At 39.7% G+C, this 24,471-nt stretch overlaps 1 protein-coding gene across 1 annotated transcript in view; it reads right to left on the minus strand.

Annotated features, from left to right (window-relative positions):
• LOC127668792 (neutrophil antibiotic peptide NP-2-like) overlaps window positions 1-22,881 on the minus strand; it is a 40,183-nt gene extending 17,302 nt beyond the window's left edge. Inside the window, exon 1 of the mRNA XM_052162584.1 lies at window positions 22,816-22,881. The gene's annotated coding sequence lies outside the window, so the exon portion shown is untranslated. The remainder of the gene's footprint in view (window positions 1-22,815) is intronic.
• Between the last annotated feature and the right edge of the window lie 1,590 nt (window positions 22,882-24,471).

Here is a 24,471-nt window from a genome sequence, read left to right on the forward strand (position 1 = left end):
ACAGCTAAGAAAGTCTCTTGGCATTCCTGCTAGTCCCTCCTACTGACTTGAGCCAAGGCTAAGGCCTGGCTGTCTCTACTAGGTAGTGACACCACGCTGATTCAAGTTTGCCATACCTACTTTATCAAACTGGACTACGCGTGTATCCCTGAAGTGTTTGTTAGTAGATTGAGATGCCACTGCTAACCTGGGACTGAATTGCAGATTTTCAGACAACACAGATGGGAGTTACTCCAAAGAACCATTTCTAAATAGGTCCACTTTCCCAGTATCCTTTCTTCTCCTCTACCTCCTGTGGATGGTGGGCTAAAGGGGAGGTTAAAGTGTTTAAGAACCATGATTAAAAATAAGGGTTGAAAAAATTAAAATTAGAGAGGACCTTAAGAAGGAAGCAAATTGAAGACACAGTCTGAATAATCTCTCTGTGGTAAGAAAGTAGATTAGGAGTTTACTGTTTGTCTGCTTCCTTTATAAAACATAGAAATGAGCTTCATCCTGTAATAAAAGTCTTTAAGTCAATGTTTTTTGGTTGATACCTTTGCATGAAGAAATGTCCCACTGTTAGACCTGGAGACACAGAGAACAATAGGCACTAAAATTAGACCTACTACACATTAGCAGAGAATCTGAGAGAAGTCCTATGCTGAGATGGGTGGCTTTGCTGTGCTAGCTACATCAGAGCAAGCAGCTGGAACAACTCTACTTGAGGGAATCAAGATCCATGGGACCTATTGTTCCTACACATCTCCAGGATGTTAGGATAGTTCTTAATGCCTTTTCTTGTAGTGTTCCTGGAACCCACCCGCGTCTATATGCTTATACATGCTCACACATCTCCAATGTCTATTATTCTCTTCTAATAGGTAGAGTGAAACAGACTCTGTGCTTAAACTTAAATATTTAAATACATTATTAACTACTCACAGTTTGTTCTCCTCTAACTTATAGTTAGTACATTTCAAATATATCTTGGAATCAAAAGCTTACAGCAGAAGGAAATCTCCTATACATATTTGGTTCTCATGCTTGAATGCATAGATGAGGAAAAATAAGGTAGATAGATAGATAGATGGATAGATGATAGATAAATAGATACATAGATATTAAAGGCAGTTTATTGGGAAGCTACTCTTGGGTGGGTGAATTCATTGACCCAAATATAATGGGCATGGAAGTTAGGATAGGGAAAGTGAGGGGAAGTTGAGAAGGTAAAGAAAGAGAAAGGGGTGGAGGAGAAGATAGAGAGAGAGAGACCAAAATTTCTAGATTATATAGGGAAGAGCCTATGGAGGAAGGGCAGCTCACTGCCATGGGAGGAAAAACCAGGATTGGGGCCAAGGTATGTCAGGCAGAGACTTGGAAATGTTGGGAGAACTGAGAGGCAAGGTCTGCTTTCATAGGTAAAATATGCACCTCAATCACTAGTCCCAGAGACCAAAACCGAACACATATATATTTATATAAAATAACATGAGTGTGTGTGTGTGTGTGTGTGTGTATGTGTGTATGCATGTGTGTGTATGTATGTATGCATGTGTATGCATGTGTGTGTATGCATGTGTGTGTATGCATGTGTGTGTGTGTGTGTGTGTATGTGTGTGTGTGTATATGTGTATCTAGCCCCTTCTCTCTAGCTATCTTACCTCTATGCTGTGTGGAAATTCACCTGCTCTTTGATCATGTTTTGGTTCTCTCCCCAAGATACTCCTGGTCTAGAGAGGCCTCCTGTTCTTCTCAGACAGATGCATCCTGGACTCTGAGGATTAACAGGAAAATCACAGAGAAGAGGGTGGGCCTCTCCTGCAGGAGGAGGGAGCATGAGCTAAGTGTGTACTCAGTGAAGGCTGACTGTATGCAGAGGTCTCTTATGACCCTGGTAGGGAAAGGCTTTTGTTAAGCAGTTTCCTATTTGAGTTTCAATAGAAACTTGGACAGTTATCATCTTATTCAATGGCTGTTGCATAGCCCCATGTTCTCAACCACTAGCCTGCATCCTCAGTCAGTGATTTTGCATTTCAGCTATTTGAGAATATTTGTGTTCTGTGCCAAGAACCCAACAGTTGACTGATCTCCTAATGTGAATATATACTTGACACATTCCTGCCTTTGAGTCTTAATGAGAAGTCTTACTCTTTTATCTATAAATAGTTGAAGTAAAGCTAATTATCAGGCATTGCCAGTCATAATTTGCATATATGACCTTGATTTAGTATGAACATTGTCCAGGAAATGGTGGCTGGGGTTATATTAACTTCCACTCTGGTCTATGACACAAAACAAGGACAGGAGCCATTGACTCATCAAAGACTCTGGGATGCAGAGAGTTGTAAGAAGAAACAAACTATTGAAACAGCTACCTGTCTTGTGGACCAGCACTGTACATACAGTGGAAGCACAAGTCTGTGCCTTGACCTATAATCCTATAAATAAGCAATAAGCTTGCTGAAGACCAATTTTCTTTTTCAACATACACAGTCTGTGCTTCTCACAGGAAATGTTGAGCAAGACATTCACTTGAAGGAAAAAGAAAAAGCCTTAAAAGGCAAAGAAGTTGTACATTACAAATATAAAATACAGATTAGACATTAAAGAGGGAATAATCTCAATTTTCAAAAATAACACTGAAAAAGATTATATATATATATATATATATATATATATACGTGTGTGTGTGTGTGTGTGTGTGTGTATGTATCTCCAGGCATTCTAATTATGAGGAAACAATAAGAAATACCTGCATTAACAAGGGAAATAGATTTTTGTTCATTTACTTAATTAATAGTAGAATGAGAGGCAAGAAGAAAGGAAACATTTGTGAGAGATATCAAGGAGAGAAATTGTGGAGACAATTAGAAGGTACAGTGGGAGCCCATGCCTGAATAAAGAAAATTCTCCCTTAACAAATATTGATGTAAACTGTTTGGAGATATTTTATACTTTTCCCATATATGTTTGGGCAAATTTGGATCTTCAATTAAAATATGTGTGCTGACTGAACATGGAAGGAGATTGCATTCAAAAGGACAGAAGGGCAGAAAATTGAGAATACCAAAAGAAAGATGTCCCAGTGTCAATGAAGTCACTTTGCTGTCTCTGATTCAGTAGCGCCATCTGCTGTCCTTCTTCCTGTAAAGTAAGTGTAAACAGCACTTGTTTGAACCTTGTCATTCTGACAAGGTTCAGGAGAGCCCTGCTTGGAAAGAAAGACTTTGACTCAGCAACAGGACATAGAAGGCAAGTATTTATTGCAGGAAATCGCAAGCACAGAAAGTCCAATGTTTACAAAATACAGATAGAGGACTTATAAACTTTGGAGTTACAGACACAGAAAATTATGAGCTTTCCAAAATTTTGTAAAACATATGCAGCAGTGCTAAGTTATAATATTTATCAAGAACTTTGTACTATCTCATCTTAAATTATAACGGTTACATACATATATTTATACATATGCACTTAATTTTTAATGCATACATATGGACACATGTATCTATAAAAGAGTCTATTTAACATTGCTCATATGTCCATATGTCTAGGGTTAACCATTTGGGATTTAGGCAAATGACAATAGGATCTTATAAAACTAAACACCTTCCCTATAGCAAACGAAATAATCAGTCCTTTAAAAAGGAAGCTCACAGTGTGGTAAAGACTTATGGTAAGGTATAAACTTGCTATGTGTTTTATATAATATCCAAAATATTCCATGAACTAGGAAAATTAAGACAGTCAACAAAACAACCTAATTAAAAATCACATATGGATCTGTGTAGTGTGTAATATTATAAAGCAATCCATGCTAACACCAGCTAGGCACCCGCCAGTGGTCTTGATCTGTTCCTAGCCCGGCACATAGACCAAGAATACATTTCCCTTTTTCCCACCAAACTTGGTGCTGCCTCTCTAGAGCGCTGAAATAGCTTTCTCCTCCCTGAAGCTGCCTGCTGCCAAACCTGCTTAGCACTCCCAAATTTCTGCCACTAGCTGGGGTGTACTCTCGCAAACCCATGCTCTGCCAAGTTACTTTTACCTGGAGGTCAGTTGACAACCTTAGTTCACAATCAACAGATAACATAATCACTGGCACAGAACCTAGAATCCTAAATTCCCCAACTACTCTATGTCAGAAATCTTGCAGTGGCGGATCCTCCACCACCAGAGCTAACAGCCTCTGGTCTACATCCCTTCTTCCTTGGCCTGGAAGTCCAAAAGGAAGTCAGCTCCTCCTGCCTTCCCACCTCTTCTTTTAGACCTGAAAATCCTACCCCCTTTCTCACTCAGTGACTGGCTTCTTGTATTTATTATTTTAATCAACTAGGAGAAAATTCTGTTACAAATCTGAACAGAGAGTTTTGGAAAAAAAGAAACAAAGTGACTGAAATGAAATCAGGAATGTTCAAGGTGGCATGACTGTACTGTGCAAGCCCAAGTCACACCAAATTCTAGTGTGGAGCTGGGAGTTGTACCCAAAACTCCACCCCTTGCAGAGGAGTTATTGCCAATTGTTAGCATCTGGGTGAGAGAGATATTCTTTTCTGAGTGTATCTCCTGGTGAATGGACCAAGTTCCAGTGGAAAACCTAAAATTATAGGGGCAGCCCAAATTGGTCCAGATCGAGAAGAAGAAGGAGGACAAGAAGAAGGAGGGGGAGGAGGAAGAGGAGGGGGAGGAAGAAGAGGAGAGGGAGGAGGAGGAACAGGAGGAGGAGGAGGGGGAGGAGGGTGGGAGGAAGAAGAAGAGGAGGAGGGGGGAGGAGGAAGAAGAGGGGGAGGAGGAAGAAGAGGAAGAAGAGGAGGGGGAGGAGGAAGAAGAGAAGGAAGAGGAGGGGGAGGAGGAAGAGGAAGAAGAAAAGAAGAAGAAGAAGAAGAAGAAGAAGAAGAAGAAGAAGAAGAAGAAGAAGAAGAAGAAGAAGAAGAAGAAGAAGAAGAAGAAGAAGAAGAAGAAAAGAGAAGAGAAGAAAAATTGGAAAAGATCTTGGGTGGTTATGGAAGGGGGTGAATCTGGGAAGAGTTTGCTCAGTGATGAGTATTATCCAAACAGGCTAACCAGTTTTTGGAAACTTTCAAAGAACTAATAAAAATAGCTGAGAGGTGTATTTTAAAGTGTTCAACCATCTTAACAAAGAAATGGAAATTAAAATTCTCATAGGTTTCATCTAACCCTAGTCAGAATGACTAAGATCAAGAAAACAATTGTCAACAAGTTGCAGTGAGGGTCTAGGGAAAGGGGAATGCTCAGGCACTGGTGGTGGGATTGTAAGCTGGCACAGGAACTAAGGAAGTCAGTGTGGAGAATTCTCCCAGGACTGGAGGGAAATTCCACGGCACAGCTGTACACTGCTTGGTAAATGCCCAAGGACTCAGGATCCTCCCTCAGAGACACTTGCTCAACAACCTTCATTGCCTCTGAGTTCACTACAGCTACAGAAAGGAAATGACATAATGTCCTTCAAGTGAAAAAATGGATCATGAAAATGTGGGACTCATTTTTGAGGGTGAGTCTAACCTAATGGACAGAAGAACTGATACACAGAGAAATAGCTAGAGCAGAATATCTTGTCACTTTGTATCTAACCTCCTGCTCATCCTGGATAAATGTAATCTGCACCCTGAAAATTTAAATTGTAATGAAATTGTAAAATTAAATGTAAATATAAATTTAGCATCTGGCTAAAATGTAACCAAGACTTCTTTTACAAAGGATTTACTGAAGATTCTGCTACAAGACACAGAAGAGTCCTGACTAAGGCACATACAAAGCATCAAACAAGCATAAACACAGATTATTTTTCTGCAAGGAGTTTATTGAAGATGGAAAACAATGAAGGGTTTCTTTTTAAATACTCAGTTTTTGGGAATTCAGCGTCAAACGCAATTACTGCTCTTTCAGAGAACTGTGTTTAAGTTCCAAGCACCTGCAGGAGAGATTTTAACCAGCCATAACTGGTAATGCAGAGGATCTCAGGGCCTCCTCTGGTCTCCATGGCCACAAATACCTCTGTGACAAAACCTTAACAAAATAAAATATAATACAAATAAAACTTTTGAAAAAAAAAAGTCCCGGTAGTTACATGACATTTACCCATGGTGCTGTGAGACTTAGTCATGAGTCTTTGGAATGAATGCAAGGGTCAGACTCTTAAATGAAACTGTTTTACACAAAACCTTGACTCTGGGTTGCAGCAATTGCAAAGAAGAGCACAGTCCCCAGATACAAAGTAAAATGAGGAAGCGCAAATGATGCTGCTGCCCTGGTCCACACTCTTGTCTTATTTTTGCCCCTAATTTAGATGAATGGACTCACAATGCATCTCTTATGTGAAGGGATCATGTATTCTGCTAGAACAATCTCATTCAGAGAATGACAAGGTAACTCAACAAGGAATACCAAGAACTCCATGTAATGAGGAATAAGGTAAAAATCAAAGAGGCTATTCTAGAGATAAAATATCAAACTACCACCACCAACAGCACCAACAGCAACAAATTGTGCACAAAGAAAGCCAGTAGCTGAAATGGAACAAATAGGAACCAACGCTGCTTACTGGGAGAGATGCTACTACCATTCCTGGCAACCTGAGTTCAAGTCTCAGGAACCACATAATAAAATCAACAAGCAGACTGCCATTACCTGTCCTCTGACCTCCACCTGAGTTCTGTGGCATATGAGTCCTCTCTATAAGTGAATAAATATAAAACAAATTTTAAGAAAATGCTAACCTTCACAAGACAGACTTCCCCGGGTTTAGTTATAAAAAGCATGCCGTTGTCCTGAAAAGATGGTCCCCATAGTTTAGCCTTCTTCCAAAGAGTCCGAACAGTTCATTTTACTTGGCCTTGGACAAACATTGAGGCATTTCCAGTTTATATAATAACTGAGAATTGCTGTAGGGAGTGATGCTTATAAGACATGTCCCTATTGAAATCACATCTTCTCCATCAACTTGGTATTGTATACATGTTGTACCATGTGGCCCAGAGGACATCACTTATGACTACAGAGAACCTCTAAAGAAATTGCAGAGGGGGTCTCCGCCATCATGGCTCCCGAACGGACCGGACATGCAGCACCAGGTACGGTGAGAATATCACAAGTCTAACACCGCTTTGGAGGCAGCCCATCAGGCTACTACCTATGCCAAGGGACTGGGAAGCTCTGCCCACTGTCTGTGTGCTAGCTCTGTGAGGGGACATTTGCCCTACAGACTGATCTGTGCTTGGAGGGGGTCCCCAAGGCGTCAGATCAGAGACAACCTGAGTATAACATTGCTTGGGGCAAGGCACACCAGGCCGCCATTGGCACCCAAGAGTAGGGCAGCACATCAGCAATCTCTGCCAGGGGAAACCCAGTCATCCAGTGGTACAGAAATAGGCTTACAGGCTCACAGGAGGTTCAAGCACCAGCCAGCGACAGCAGGAGCAATTAACGCCAGAGACAATCAGATGGCAAAGGCAAATGAAGGAACTTTACTAACAGAAATCAAGGCAATATGGCAGCATCTGAACCCAATTCTCCAACAATAGCAAGTCTTGGATACATCAACACACCAGAAAAACAAGATTTGGATTTAAAATCACTGGTCATGAAACTGTTAGAGGAACACATGAAAAACATAAATAAATCACTTAAAGAAATACAGGAGAAAATGGATGAAAAGGTAGAAGCCCTTACAAAGGAAACACAAAAACCATTTAAAGAAATTTAGGAGAATATGGGTCAACAGAAGATAGCAACCTTCTTTCATCAAAGCCAAAAGAAGATAACCAGTCAAATATAAAAACAACATCAAAAATAACAGGAAGTAATAATCACTATTCCTTAATATCTCTTAACATCAAAGTACTCAATTCTCCAATAAAAAGAGATAGACTAACAGACTGGATATGTAAACAGGACCCTACATTTTGCTGCATACAGGAAACACACCTCAGTGTCAAAGAAAAACACTACCTTAGAGTAAAAGGCTGGAAGACAATTTTACAAGCAAATGGTCTCAGGAAACAAGCTGGAGTAGCCATCCTAATATCAGATAAAATTGACTTTGAACCTAACATCATCAAAAGAGACACAGAATGACACTTCTTACTGATCAAAGGAAAAACCCACCAAGAAAAACTCTCAGTTCTGAACATCTATGCTCCATATGCAAGGGGACCTTCATTCGTAAAAGAAACTTTACTAAAGCTCAAAGCAGACATTGCACCTAACACAATAATTGTGTGTGACTTCAACACTCCACTCTCCTCAATGGACCAATCAGGAAAACAGGGACACAGTGAAACTAATTGAAGCTTTGGACCAATTGGATTTAATATATATATATAACATTTCATCCTAAAGCAAAAGAATATACCTTTTCCTGAGAACCTCATGGTACCTTCTCCAAAACTGATCATATAATTGGTTACTAGACAGACCTCAACAAATATAAGAAGGTCAAACTAATCCCATGCCTCCTATCAGATCACTATGGAGTAAAATTGGTCGTCAATAGCAACAGAACCAACAGAAAGCCCACATACACATGGAAACTGAACAATACTCTACTCAATGATACCTTGCTCAAGGAAGAAGTAAAGAAAGAAATTAAAGACTTTTTAGAACTTAATGAAAATGAAGACACAACATACCCAAATCTATTGGACACAATGAAAGCAGTGCTAAGAGGAAAACACATAGCCCTGAGTGCCTCAAAAAAGAAACTGGAGAGAGCATACACTAGCAGCCCAACTGCACACCTGAAAGCCCTGGAACAAAAAGAAGCTAATTCACCCAAGAGGAGTAGAAGATAGGAAATCATCAAACTCAGGGCCAACATCAACCAAGTAGAAACAAAGAGAACCATACAAAGAATCAACAAAAGAACCAGGAGCTGGTTCTTTGGGAAAATCAACAAGATAGATAAACCCTTAGCCAGACTAACCAAAGGGCACAGAGACAGTATTCAAATTAACACAATTAGAAATGAAAAGGGAGGTATAACAATAGAAACTCAGGATATTAAAAAAATCATCAGATCCTTCTACAAAAGCCTATACTTAGCACAACTGGAAAATTTGGAGTAAATGGAGAATTTCCTAGACAGATACCAAATATCAAAATTAAATCAGGATCAGATAGATATCTAAATAGTCCCATAACTCAAAAAAAATAGAAGGGGTCATAGAAAGTCTTCCAACCAAAAAAAAAAAAAAAAAAAAAAAAGCACAGGACCAGATGGTTTTAGTGCAGAATTCTATCAGACCGTCAAAGAAGACCTAACACCAATACTCTTCAAACTATTCTACAAAATAGAAACAGAAGGAACATTACCCAACTCCTATGAAACCACAGTATGCTGATTACTAAAACCATACAAAGATCCAACAAAGAAAGAGAACTTCAGGCCAATTTCCCTTATGAATATCAATGTAAAAATACTCAATAAAATTCTTGCCAACCAAATCCAAGAACACATCACAATGATCATTCATCATGATCAAGTCAACTTCATCCCAGGGATGTAGGGATGGTTCAATATACAAAAGTCTGTCAAGACAATCCACTACATAAACAAACTCAAAGAAAAAAACCACATGGTCATTTCATTAGATGCTGAAAAAGCATGTGACAATATTTAGCATCCTTTCATGCTAAAAGTCTTGGAAAGAACAGGAATTTAAGGCCCATACCTAAACATAGTAAAAGCAATAAACAGCAAACTGGTAGCCAACATCAAACTAAAGGGAGAGAAACTTGAAGTGATCCCACTAAAATCAGGGACTAGACAAGGCTGCCCCCTCTCTCCATGTCTTTTCAATATAGTACTTGAAGTCCTAGTTAGAGCAATTAGACAACATAAGGAGGACAAAGGGATACAAACTGGAAAGGAAGAAGTCAAACTATCATTATTTGCAGATGACATGATGGTATACTTACGTGACCCAAAACACTCCACCAGAGAACTCCTACAGCTGATAAACAACTCCAGCAAAGTGCCTGCTTATAAATCAACTGAAGCAAATCAGTAGCCTTCCTATACTCAAATGATAAACAGGCTGAGAAAGAAATTAGGGAAATGAGGATGCCAGCAGCCCAGAGACTCCTGGCCAGGCAAGGGTAGTTGTGGAGACATGGAATAGGGCTCTGGTGATGATGGCTTTGAAGTCTGAGGGTCTCAGGGCTTTCTAACTGTACTAAAATGCTGATGATAACTTCGAAAATGTCCTAGAAACTTCCTTGCTCTTTCTGAGGGTGAAAGACTGCTGCCTTAAGTGATTAACACCTGTAACCCAACAGCAGAGAATTAAGCAATGTGGTATTTGTTCTTTCTCAGCAGGAACTGCTGGGCTCTAAGTTTTATCTTGCTAGTCAGAAGTCTTCTCAGGGAGAAAAATAGGATGCTTAAAGAAGTGGTTAATGAGTTTAAGTTGTAAAAAGTTTCTTATGTAAAGCTATCTAAGAGGGAAAAGTGGAAAGATCCTAAGGGGAGGGAAGGGGAAGGAGAGGAGAGGGAAGGGAAAAGTTCTTCTAATTGGAGAAAAGTGAGAGAACAGGAGAGAGCAAAAAGGAGAAAAAGGTGCTCATGTGAGAAAAGAGAGAAGTGGTAGTAGTAGTAGTAGTAGCAACAGCAGCACTAGTACTGGTAGTCGTAGTGATCTGTCTCTTTTGTCTTCAGTACTTATACATCTTTCAGAATGCATGATCACATGTTACAAAGTCCATCACAAGTTCACACAAAATACCAAGTCATAAATTGAAATAGAAGTTTACAACAGAGAATGTTTACATGCATATCCATTAGGAGTAATTATCTATATAGTAACATCTATCACCTGTCTTCTCTACAGGTTCGTAGAAAGTTTGAAACCATAACTAAGTTATAAGTGAAGATTTTTATAGATAAACCCAGTCAATAGATTATCTTCTGTCCTAGCACCTATAATAAATTGTTAGTTCCCTTTTTATGACCTTTGGTTAATTGTTTTACAACCTCTTGGAATGAGCTCTGAGTAGGAGAAAGTCTGATTGCCATCTAAGAGCAATAAAATTGTGACACTTGGGAGACTGGCAGAGTTTTCATTGCAGTTTGACTATAGAAAAGGACCTAGTAGCAGTCCCATTATAAAACAGCTTAATTATCATGAATATAATTTTAGGAATTCTTATAGGATCATTAATAAAATTTAAGTCATCTATTTGTCTACATAGCATCACTATAAGACAGTACATCTTTGTGGATCTGCAGAGATCTGCTCCAAAGGGGTGTGCTATTACTTATTGATTATTATAAATGTATAATAATAACAGGAAAAGCATATAAATAGCAGGAATCTTTCCTAAAATTAGTCCCCTACAGCCTTGCTGCATGTGGGCTCACCTGTCACAGATTATATAATAATCCGAGGCAGGCATTTCAGGATGATCATCTGCTAGTATATTACCTTGTCCCATTATGACTCCCTTCCCAATAGCCACCAACAGTATAAAGTATCTTGGTGTGACTCTAACCAAACAAGTGAAAGATCTGTATGTCAAGAACTTCAGGTGTCTGAAGAAGGAAATCGAAGAAGACCTCAGAAAATGGAAAACTCTTCCATGCTTGTGGATTGGCAGGATTAATATAGTAAAAATGGCCATTACGCCAAAAGCAATACACAGATTCAATGCAATCCCCATCAAAATACCAACTTAGTTCTTCATAGAGTTAGAAAGAGCAATTCTCAAATTCATCTGGAATAATAATAATAAAAAAAACCAGGATAGCTAAAACTATTCTCAGCAGTAAAAGAACTTCTGGGGGAATCAGTATCCCAACCTCAAGTAATACTTCAGAGCAATAGTATTAAAAACTGCGTGGTATTGGTACAGTGACATGCAGGTACATCAATGGACTAGGATTAAAGACCCAGAAATGAACCTACATACCTATGGTCACTTGTTCTTTGACAAAGGAGCTGAAAACATCCAGTGGAAAAAAAGCATTTCAATAAATGGTGCTGGTTCAACTGGAGGTCAACATGTAGAAGAATGCAAATTGATCCATTCTTATCTCCTTGTACTGAACTCAATTCCAAGTGTATCAAGGACCTCCACATAAAACCAGACAAACTTAAAGTAATAGAAAAGAAACTGGGGAAGACCCTTAAGAACATGGGCATAGGGGGAAAGTTACTGAACAGAACATCAATAGCTTATGCTCTAAGATCAAGAACTGACAAATGGGACCTTATAAAATTACAAAGTTTCTGTAAGGCAAAAGGACAAAATGGTAACCAACAAATTGGGAAAAGATCTTTACCAACCCTAAATCTGACAAAGGGCTAATATGCAATATATACAAAGAACTAAAGAATTTAGGCTCTAGAGAACCAAATAACCCTATTAAAAAATGGGGTACAGAGCTAAACAAAGAATTTTCACCTGAAGAATTTCGAATGGCTGAGAAGCACCTTAAGAAATGTTAAACATCATTAGTCATTAGGGAAATGCAAATCAAAACAACCCTGAGATTTCACTTCACACCAGTCAGAATGGCTAAGATTAAAAACTCAGGAGACAACAGGTGTTGGAGAGGATGTGGAGAAAGCAGAACACTCCTCCACTGCTGGTGGGATTGCAAGATGGTACAACCACTCTGGAAATCACTCTGGCGGTTCCTCAGAAAACTGGGCATGACACTTCTGGAGGACCCTGTTATACCACTCCTGGGCATATACCCAAAGGATTCCCCAGCATGCAATAAGGACACATGTTCCACTATGTTCATAGCAGATTCATTTATAACAGCCAGAAACTGGAAAGAACCCAGATATCCCTCAATGGAGGAATAGATACAGAAAATGTGGTATATTTACACAATGGAATTCTACTCAGCAATTAAAAACAATGAATTCATGAAAGTCTTAGGCAAATGGTTGGAACTGGAAAATATCATCCTAAGTGAGGTAACTCATTCACAAAAGAAGATACGTGGAATGCAGTCACTGATAAGTGGCTATTAGCTCAGAAGCTCTGAATACCCATGACACAACTCACATTTCAAATCATTACCAAGAAGAAAGAAGGAGAGGGCCCTGGTCCTGGAAAGACTTGATGCAGCATTGTAGGGGATTGCCAGGACAGAGAAGTGGGAGGGTTAAATGGGGACTGGGTGGAGGGAAGAGGGCTTATGGTACTTATGGGGATAGAGGAACCAGGAAAGGGAAAATCATTTGGAATATAAACCAAAAATATAGAAAATAATAAGAAAAAGAAGGAAAGAAAGAAAGAAAGAAAGAAAGAAAGAAAGAAAGAAAGAAAGAAAGAAAGAAAGAAAGAAAGAAAGAAAGAAAGAAAGAAAGAAAGGATGGAAGGAAATAATCAAAAAAGAAATTATGGGTTTTAATAATGCTAATAAGAACAAATATTTTTAACCTTCCCAAAGCTTTATTTAATTGATTTAATTAAAACTGGTTATTAAAAATCCATTAAAAAGGATACACTACAGTAAACTGTGGTGTTAGCATTGTTGTAGTTGGGGTGTGGTTAGGATACTTGTGCTTGAGGACAAATTCTAGATTCCTGTATACAAAGACACCCAGGAAGTGCTTACCAATGTCAGCTTTCTATAGGCAACAGCAGACTGGATAAGATCTAGTTGCCATAGTCTCCAATACAACCCTGAGGTAAGAAGAGGAGGGGAGGGAAGAGCAGGTTTATGGGGGAGGGGAGAGAGAAGGAGGGAGGAGAATTCATGAGAAGGCCAGGCTGACTCCATGACAGACTTCAAATTGTCAGTTAAGGAAACTAGATTTAAGAAATGGGCAAGTCCAGGCAAGTCAATTACTAATAGGAAAAACCAAAAACCAAAAAAACCAAAAACAAAAACAAACTCAGGCTCCAGCCTTTAAGCCCAGATAATGGTTCCTGGTTCCAGTGTTCTTTAATCAACCTACAACCCACGACCCAAAGAAGTTAAACAAGAAGGAAGACCCAAACCAGGCTGTTTGAATCACACTTAGAAGGGGAATCTAAAGAGTCATAGGAGGCAGAGGGAGGGAGGGAACTGGGTAGTAGAGGGGAGGAAGAGAGGAAGGAGGTCACAGGATCAGGTGTGGGAGAGACAGAAGAGAGGCCCAGAGGGCTAGGACAATTTTTTTTTTTCAGAATTCCATCTTTTTTTATTGAGAAGTGAAGTAAAAACACTTTGGGATGAAATTAAAGATTTACATGGAAAATATTTCAGATAAAATAGAAGAGATACATAGAAAAACATTGTAAAATTGACAATTCTCATGGAAAATTAGAATAAAGTGGTAGACATAAAAGCACTGCTAAACTAATTGAAATATGAAATAGAAACATTTTATGATAGAATTGAAGATTTCCATGGAAAATATTTCTGATAAAATTGTACAAAAATGTAGGAAAAACATGTTAGAATTGGAGATATGGAAATTTTTATATGGATATAATAATGGTAGGCATAAAAGTATTCCTAAATTGATTAAAAGTGTAATTATAAACATTTTCTGATAAACTTGTAGATTTACATGGAAAAAATTCTGATAAAATTAAAGAAATATATAGAAAAACATGTTAATATTAAGGATTATCATGGAAATTATACAGATAAAATAATAGGTATAACCATAATTCTAAGGTGATTGAAGATGAAATTATAAACATTTTCAGATAAAATTAAAAATTTACATGGAAAATATTTCTAGTAAAATTCAAGAAATATACAGACAAACATTAAAACTGACTATTTCATGGAAAATTTTACATATAAAATGGTACATATAAAAACTTACGGTACTTTCAGGGAGTGGGGGGCTAGAAAAGGGGAAATCACTTGAAATGTAAATAAATTATACCGAATAATAAAAATTTAAGAAAAAGTTTTCTAAGTTAATTGAAGGTAGAATAAGAAATATTTGTGATAAAATCAAACATTAACATTGAAAACATTTCTGATAAAATAGAGGAAATATATAGAAAGACATTAAAATTGAAAATTATCATGAAAAATAATGCAGATTAAATGGTAGACATAAAAATTATTAAATTAATTAAAAGGGGAATTACAAACATTTTCTGATAAAATTGAAGATTTACATGAGAAATATTTCTGTTAGCCTATGTTTTTTAATGGGGAATTTAATCCATTGAGGCTAAGAGATATTAAGGAATAGTGATTGTTGCTTCCTGTTATTTTTGATGTTATTTTTATGTTTTTGTGTGTATCTTATTTTGGGTTTGTTGGAAGATTACTCTGTTGCTTTTTCTAGGGTGTAGTTTCCTTCCTTGTGTTGGCATTTTCCATCTATTATCCTTTGTAGTGTTGGATTTGTGGACAGATATTGCATAAATTTGTTTTAATCTTTGAATATCTTGGTTTCTCCGTCTATGATTGAGAGTTTTGCTGGGTATAGTAGCCTGGGCAGGCATTTGTGTTCTCTTAGGGTCTGTATGTGGTCTACCCATGAGCTTCTAACTTTCACCATCTCTGGTGTGAAGTCTGCTGTAATTCTGATAGGCTTGCCTTTATAATTGCCCTTTTTCCCTTACTGCTTTCAATATTCTTTCTTTCTTTAGTGAATTTGGTGTTTTGATTATTATGTGCTGGGAGGACTTTCTGTTCTGGTCCAGTCTGTTTGAAGTTCTGAAGGCTTCTTGTATGTTCATGGGCATCTCTTTCTCTATGTTAGGGAAGTTTTCTTTTATAATTTTGTTGAAGATACTGACTGGCCCTTTAAGTTAAAAATCTTCACTCTCTTTTATACTTATAATCCTTAGGTTTGGTCTTCTCATTGTGTCCTGGAGTTCCTGGATGTTTTGGGTTACCAGCTTTATGCATTTTGCATTTTCTTTGCCTTTTGAGTCAATATTTTCTATGATATCTTCAGCACCTGAGATTCTCTATTCTATCTCTTGTATTCTGTTGTTGATGCTTGCATTTATGATTACTGAATTCTTTCCAAGGTTTTCTATCTCCAGAGATGACTCTCTTTGTGATTTCTTTATTGTTTCTACTTCTACTTTTAGATCCTGGATGGTTTTGTTCAATTCCTTCACGTGATTGTGTTTTCCTGCAATTCTTTAGGGGATTTTTGTGTTTCTTCTTTAAGGGATTCTGCCTGTTGACCCATGATCTCCTGTATTTCTTTAAGGTATTTTTGTGTTTTCTCTTTAAGGGCTTTTACTTGTTGACAGATGTTCTCCTATATCTCTTTAAGGGAGTTATTTAAGTCTTTCTTGAAGCTCTCTATTAGCATCATGAGATATGATTTTAAATCTGACTCTTGCTTTTTCGTTGTGTTGGGGTATCCAGGACTCCCTGTGGTGGGAGAACTGGGTTCTGATGTTGCCAAGTGGCCTTGCTTTCTGTTGGTAGGTTTTTGTGCTTGCCTTTTGCCAACTGGTTATCTCTGCTGCTAGCTGGTATTGTTCTCTCTGGCTGGAGTTTGTTCCTCCTGTGAGACTGTAAGCCTATGTCTTAAGTACTCTGAGCTCAGTATTGAAAGCACTGCTGGGAGATCACTCTCTCTGGGGAAGGGTGTGGAGTGTCCTCACTCCCTGGTGCCAATGGCAGCAGGAAGACTTCTGTCCCAGCTGCTCCACTGATCTTAGGCCCTGTGTGCTCCTAGCTGTTCCCCTCCAGAGAGAAGGTGGTGATCTCACCTCTGTGCTCAGAAGTGAAAGCTCTGCTGGGAGATCACTCTCTCTTTGCAGGATGTGCACAGAAGGGTGTAGGGCCAGGATAATTAATGGAAATCTGAAGCTGCTGGGGGAGCAGGGCAGGGGGAATCTCTAGGAAGGTGAGGCTCCCAGGAGTCATTTGGGGTGGTGACCTTAGAAAAGATGCCTACCAGTGGGAAAATAGAATCTGAAGAGGCCATCTCCTGTAGCCAAGCAGGTTCCCTAGTGGAGGGATAGAGACACCACCCATAAACCTTTCAACACAAATTTGTCCTGTCTAAAAGAAATGCATGGACAATGATGGAACAAAGATAGCCCTCCAGTAACTGGCCCACCTTGAAACCCAACCACTTGGCAAGGCCCAGTCTCTAACTGGGCATATCATATTAATGCTATTCAGTTATGATATGCCTAGCAAAACTGTCCTGTAAGAGGTTCTACCCATCAGCTGACTGAAACAAATGCAGATACCTACAACCAAGCTTTAGACTGAGGATAACTATGCTTATGGAAGAGTTGAGGGAAAGATTGAATGCCCTGAATAGGATGGTATTCCACAGAAAGACATAGAGAGTCAACTAACCTCTACTCCTGGGAGCTCATAGAGATTGAGCCACCAACCAAAGAGCAAAGGACTGAACCATTGACCCAGCACATATGTGGCAGGCAGGCCGCTCAGTCTCCAAGGCTGCCTTCTCTGGCCTCAGTGGAAGAGGGTGTACCTAATTCGGTAGAGATTTTATGCACTGGGGTGAAAGAATACCCATAAAAGTGCCCCACTCTCTCAGAGGAGAAGGGGGAGGGACTCTGTGAAGGGAGACTAGGATCAGGTAGGGGGGCAATGTTTGCTATGTAAATTAATTAATTAATGTTTAAAAAGCTTTGAAGAACACTTTGAAGAAAGTCAGTAGAGTGACTGCAGCCATTGTCATGTGCATGTTTGTTCCTTGTGACACAAGGTGTTAGCATGTAGCCTAGTCTGCTATGGGTATTGCTGTCCTGTTGCTGACTTCATCCTAGTGTTACAAGCCTATGCCACCAGGCCTGGTCTCAGTTGTGCTTGAATGAGACTTGTTTTGAGCCAGAAAACACTAGAAAACTATGACACAAGGAGTCAGGACAGAAGCTTCTTCTATGCAGGGTACAGAGGCTGTTTCTCAAAGGTTGATTGTGGTTCACATTTCTGCAGAGTGAAAACATTTTCAGAATCTGTAGCCATTCCTAGAAATGTGTCTTTAAAATACAGGAATATATATTAATGGAAGTATATGATGTATTCTGAGGATTGACAGATGTTCCTGGTGCATTCTAATATGCACCACCAGAGCAATAGGTTACACCAGAGAGCAGTTCACATGACTGGTGATAAATATTTGAGCAGCTATAGATCAAAGAAGCTCATCATTTACTTTGCCTTTGCCCATGAAGTAGCCATAGTCAGTCATCACAGAGATGCAACATGTGGTACAGGTAGAAACCCCAGATCAGAGGAACACCAAAAGTTCAGGAAGAACAAGGGAGCTTTGTATGGCCTTCCCACAATTCCATGTCATTCCCTTCCCTTACACATATGCAAACACTAAAGTCTAACCCTAAATCAAAGGACTCATTGTTCTGTGATCCACATTTTAGTGACCAGAAACAAACAAGATAAACATCTTTCCTGCTTCCTAGGTTAGTAGGCTCCTGTATCCCAGAAGAAGAGCCTCAAAGATGACTATAAGTCCTGAGGGTCTTATATTTCTGATTCATCTTTGTCTCTTCACCTTGTCTTTACACCCACAGCCAAACTGTTCAATAGCCAATCACCTAGGAGCATGCAGGGAAATGCACTCTGTTGAGCGCCAGGACTGTCTGTAATTTTTTTCAGCTGCTTTGGTTTGCTTCAGTATCTAAAAGACATTCTGCATGAGATTCTGACCAAGAGTCCAGAGTGTTCCAGGAAAAAATGACAAGCTCTGTAGAGAAGTGGACAGATAGTCTGGCGTTGACCATCAGGTGGCATGGCTGTCTTAGATTCTTCTTTTCCCAGAGTGTCTTCAAAGGTTAGGCCATCTAGCTCAAGTCTGCTGAGTTCTAAATATTCCCACATTAGTTACAAAGCCATCATTCCAAGAAAATCAAAGGAAACGCAAGAAAGGAGGCTGGAATCTGTGAATTAACTTATATTCTGAGCATTAGGGAGACTGTGAGCTCATGAAAGCCACCACAGCTTCTTGTAGCTCTTTGGAACGTAGAAGGCTTGGGAATCACTGTTTATTTTCCTAGAGTTAAACTAGTACCTTAAAGTGGCTTCAGGGGGTGAGAGATGAATATGGAGGTATCCTCATAAATGCCTGTTAAATTTGGTGGTTGGTTGTTAAGAACTGGAGGCTTAGGGTCTCCAGGTCCATCTGCAGGCCACTATGTTTGGTTCAGGATTCAGGTACCTGTACAGGTGGCAAGAGCTGGCATAGTGATTGAGGATGCTGTTCTCTGGGACCTGATCCCTCCTGTTGTACCTCTGTGTGTCCCCGGATATGTGGTGATGTCACACTAGTCACATTTTCCAACAACTTAGCATCAATTGAGAAGTATAGATAAAGATATCCTAAGATATCTACACCTAGATATCTTAATGTATAGCTGAAGACCTGAGCACATGATGTGTGCGTGTGTGTGGTGTGTGTGTATGTGTGTGTGTGTGTGTGTGTGTGTGTGTGTGTGTGTTCAAAGTCAGTCCTGCATATATCAAATCCAGCTTCCACAGATGTACAGATACTTCAGGTGATTAGTATACCTGAGTGAGACTTCCTGCTTTACTTCTTGGCTTAGTTGGAGTTTTACTGCTGTGAACAGTTGCCATGACAAAGGCAACTCATAAAAGGACAACATATAATTGCGGCTGGGTTCAGAGGTTCAGTCCATGATCATCAAGGCAGGAAGCAGGGCAGCATCTCAGCAGGCATGGTGCAGGAGAATCTCAGAGTTCTACAGCTTCATCTAAAGGCTATTGGAAGAATGCTGACTTCCAGGCATGTAGGACGTCTTAAAGCCCACACCCACAGTGACACACCAACTCCAATAGGGCCACCCTTCCTAAAAATGCCGCTCCCTGAGCAGTGCATATATAAACCATCACACTTCCTATTTCATACCTTTGATGCTTAATGCTTCTTACAGTTGTATCTGTAGAGGTGACACACACTTAGGGCTTTATGAGCAGATAAATGATCTTGGACTGCCCTGATTGTAAATCCTAGCATGTATAATGAAGAGACTGGTTTCTTTGAAAAGTTGGGTCATTGTGACATTGCAAAAATGGGGATGACCATGTTGTCTAAATCCCACACAGCCAATGACTTTAAGAGTGGTTCTGATCTAAATGGGGCAGGGTTATAAGATGAGAAATTAGGACGCTTGCAACAGCATTGACCTTTCTTATTATCCATCAGAGGCCTGTGTGATAACCGACACTCCTACAGACCCAAGCCCAAATTTCTTTGTAGCATTCTGGTACTTGATGCTCAGAGTCCTGCTTGGAGACCATCATCAAGTACATGCAGAGGGAACTTGCCATAAGAACTTTATTTGAGTATAAAGGAAGAGGAAACTCAAGGACACAACATAAGACAAAGAACAATCTCCTTCAAGATCCAAGGTCATATGACAAATGCATTCTTCTTGTTCTTAGTGCTTTGAGGCAGCACAGTGGGAAGGTGAAGTCACCATCATGGCAGGTCCCAGAGCGATTTTCTCTAAAACCATAGCGTGGGAGTCTGCAATAGCAGGTAAAGCCTGACTTCAATCTGGGGAAACAGAGATCATATACGGTATTTAGTACCTGAGTCAGCAGTGTGGAAGAGATCATACGCACAATATGTGCTGTGTGAAATGGGCTCTCCACATTGGTCATTAATGATAGCTGTATGATCAGTCATGATCAATATGAATAAATATACATGGTGAGCACAAAACTAGAGACTACTCCCCATTTGTCTTAATTTTGTTTTCATTTTTTGTATTCTTGCCATTACATAAATATCTAAACAGATATCTCCAAGTTCTGAAATATAATAGACATAGTACAATAGACCAAGTCTAGCCATTTAGACCTAAAAGAAAACAGTCACAATGTTTCTTTATGTATTAAACCACGTGACATTCACAAACAAATCTTTACAGAAAGAAATTGACCTATTTGGTTCTTGCTTTTCAATGAGGAAAATAAAGAAGTAGTAAAGTCACCTGGGTGTGGGAAGCCATTAGAGATCCTCACTTCGGCCCGGAGAGCTGACAGGGCAAAGGTCCTGAGTAAAAAAAAGACGAGCCTCTCCAGTAATTGTGGTGGAAGGAAGTCCTGAGATAACTTAGGGATGCTCCAGCCTGTGCAAACATCAGATGTCTCCACCAGAGGACCCTTATCTCTTCCTGCCTTGAGAAGAACTCTTCCTCTGAGATCTTAAAACCTGTGTACCACAGAACATTAAATGAGACTTCGACAATTGAACCTCCCTCTGCCTGGTCTCCGTTCTTCTCCTCCTCCCTTTTGACCCTCAGTTAGTGCCCCTTTCGGAACCCTGGAATTACTGGACCTGCTGGACAGGTCACCTGGGTGACCCAGTTTCAGAGCTTAACTCTACCCTTTCTCTCTACTCCGTGTCTCTAGTATGATGACTTCTCTCACCTGAATCTAGGAGAGCAGTGCCTTTTTCCCCTCCAAAGGATATGGAAACATCCTGGCCCACCCCCACCAGCTGCTCCTTGTATGGAGCCTCTTCAGTGCTTCCTTGGGGAGATTCTGCCTGGTCTGGAGGGCCAGGAGCAGAAGGGTGGTGAGCAGAGTGAGCATCCTCATGGCTGTAGGTTTCCTAGGGGATGAAAAAACCATTAGGGACACTGTGTGTGTGTCTGTGTGTGTGTGTGTGTGTGTGTGTGTGTGTGTGTGTGTGTGCATTTCTTTCTGTCTGTGTGTATTTATCTCTATGTCTGTTTGCCTGTCTGTCTGTCTGTCTCTCTGTGTTCATGGGGGTGTATGTAAACAGAAGGATCTGAGACTCGTCCTACAGTTAGAAATGCTCTGCATTGATAAAGAGAGGATTTTTTCCTCAACAACTTCTTGATATTCATGTTCCCACAGCTTCCCTCATGAGAAGCCTTGGTCCGTGTGCTTGGTGGCAACCTTTGGTTTACGCTGGGGATGATGATGATGACCCTGCTATTGTTTCCTGTTACTGCTTGGATTTATACTTACACTTGAATGAGTGTCTATTTTTAATGTTAAAATAGGAGAAAAGAAACAGCAGTTTTAAGCATTAAGTCTAAGGAACAATGCCTCTAAGTCCCTGAAGATGGATTCTTATCTGCCATCTTAAGTCGGTCACTCTGTGGTCAGACATATATCTGGATGATGCAGAGAGTCAATGCTTGTTCACCATATTGATCTCATCAAACTATGGATGAAATGAGCTCTAGGCAAAGCATTGGTCTAAGAAGGAAGAATGGTTATTCTTTCTACTTCAATGAATGGCAATTAATATAGTAAGTACTAAAGCATACAACCCAATCATTTTCTACACAATAAGACCTGCATCTCAAGTAAAATGAATTAAAGACTGGATCAAAAGACATAAAAGCATAAAACTATTAGAAGAAAATTCAGAACTGGGTCTGGAGAGTGATCCCAAGGGTGTTGGGAACAAGATAGGTGAACAAGTGGCATGGTGGGATGTCACTGGGCAGTGCAGCTTATGCACAGGAGAGGAAATGAGCATTGGGGTGAAGTGGCAAGCTATAACATGGTCAAAAACATTAGCAAAGCATACATCTGAATAGAAACTAATACCCAAACCATACAGACAACATGTACAGCTCAGTAGCCAAAACCAAGCAATACCAAGAGATATTTCTTAAAGTAAAAAGACATTTTAAAGATTATTATTATCCTTACTGGAAAGAAAAGGATGGCATTTATGTTTTGGCAAAAGTTGTATGAATTGCCCCTTAACCAGTAATTACTATCCTACTCAGCTACCAGAGGCACAGACAGACGTACCCAAGAAGGGTATTTAATGATATGTGCTCCTCCAGAGTAGCCTTGCCTTTAAGGAGTCATTTGCAGTTAGGCCTCAATGACATATCCATCCTTTGAAAGTTACTTTCATTACTTACAGACCCTTGTGGTATGCAGGGATAGTAGGGCAAGAGAGGTAGCACTCTTCAGTCCAGACCTTGGGATACAAGAGCAGCTGAAACAACTGGGAACAGACTACCCCTATTTAAGGGTCACTTGTAATGTCTTAATTTTTGTGGTTAATTTCTATTGGATACCTCAAACACCTGTGGTGCAATACCAGTTAGGAAACTTGCAAGAGCTGGGGGCAAACAGGGCTTCCCAGAAGGACTTCTTATTTATCTAGTCCAGCACTAGATAACACCCATTTGCCCATTGCTGCTCACTTGAAGGAGCTTGTACTACATAGCTCTATGGCTGAGACTTACTCACTGGTTTCAGAAAGCATGAAAGAGTACACAGGAAATGTGTGGCCTACAAATCATGGCCTATGCTTTGTGAAGATGACTAGAATACATATTCAATGAACATGTAAGGAAGGATTTGAAATCCAGTTCTCAGTGAACCTTTGCAGGACCTAAGTTAGAACTAGTTAAACCAATCAGCAGAGTAAGAGCATTACATTATAGTGAGATTGTACATTAGTTCTGCTTTGAGACTGTGCAGGTTCTAACGGAGTCTCCCGCGTGATTGAAGTATATTTATCAAGTCATTCTCTGAAAGGACAGCATGCAACCATTCTTGGCCACTACATAAGGCAAAACAGTTCTCTAGAACTGTATGGGAAAATGATTCATGCCATTGTTCTTTGAGACATAATGTCTTCTGAATGTCCATTGACTGCACAGAGGGCAGGGAACTAGCTCGTCTTAGGAAGTGATATGCGCTCAGAGGCATTATGCCTGAAGCACTACTGGCCATTCATAAAGACAGTGTCAGACCCAGCATGATCAGAATGAACATTCCATGCTGGAGATGCACTGACTTTCTACCATACAGTAGGGAAGACAGTGCTTTGACATGACCTCGAATCTTCTGACACTGCTCTCAGGATGCAGGCTTCTCTCAGCTCCTCTTGAGCATAGACTTGGTCATTTCTTGATGAGTAGCAAAATCTCACACACCTCAACATACTGTATTTGTCTCCAAGATTTAAAATGTTAATATTTCATTTTCTCCTTATGCTGTGGCCAGAATGCTTAAGTCTTACTAAAATTAATGTATGCAAATCATACTCTAATTGGTTATGGCATTCACAAGTGGAGTCTTCTGACACAGGATTAAGATAAAGGGAAGAGTAACCAGGGATAGAGTAGTTCTCTTATAAAAGAGGCTCAGAGAACCACCTTATCACTTTTTCAAGGTGCTGAAATCTTCTGAAACTGTCTATTATAAAATCAAAAAACAGGTCATCACCACAGAGTAAATCATTTGACTTTTTCATGTGAGACTTTATAGCAACCAGGACTGACTGCATGAAATTGGTACTATCTGCTCTATATAATACAGTTATTATATGACTTTATATGTGGTGTCCTGCTATACAAGCAAAATGGACTAAGGCAGATGTTCACACTGGAAGCCATCTGCCATCCTTTGAGGAACTACTCAGAGTCTTGTTGGGGGAACCACAGGGAAAGAATTGAGGCCCCTTTTCCTGGTAGAATAGAAAAGTCACTGGTGCCTTCACTGGAAAAATATTTTGGTTTATAATGATTACAAACATACTTCATCAAAACCCACTCTGCTTCAGA

The sequence above is a fragment of the Apodemus sylvaticus genome, chromosome 18 (genome assembly GCF_947179515.1).
Source record: "Apodemus sylvaticus chromosome 18, mApoSyl1.1, whole genome shotgun sequence".
NCBI classification, from domain to species: Eukaryota; Metazoa; Chordata; class Mammalia; order Rodentia; family Muridae; genus Apodemus; species Apodemus sylvaticus.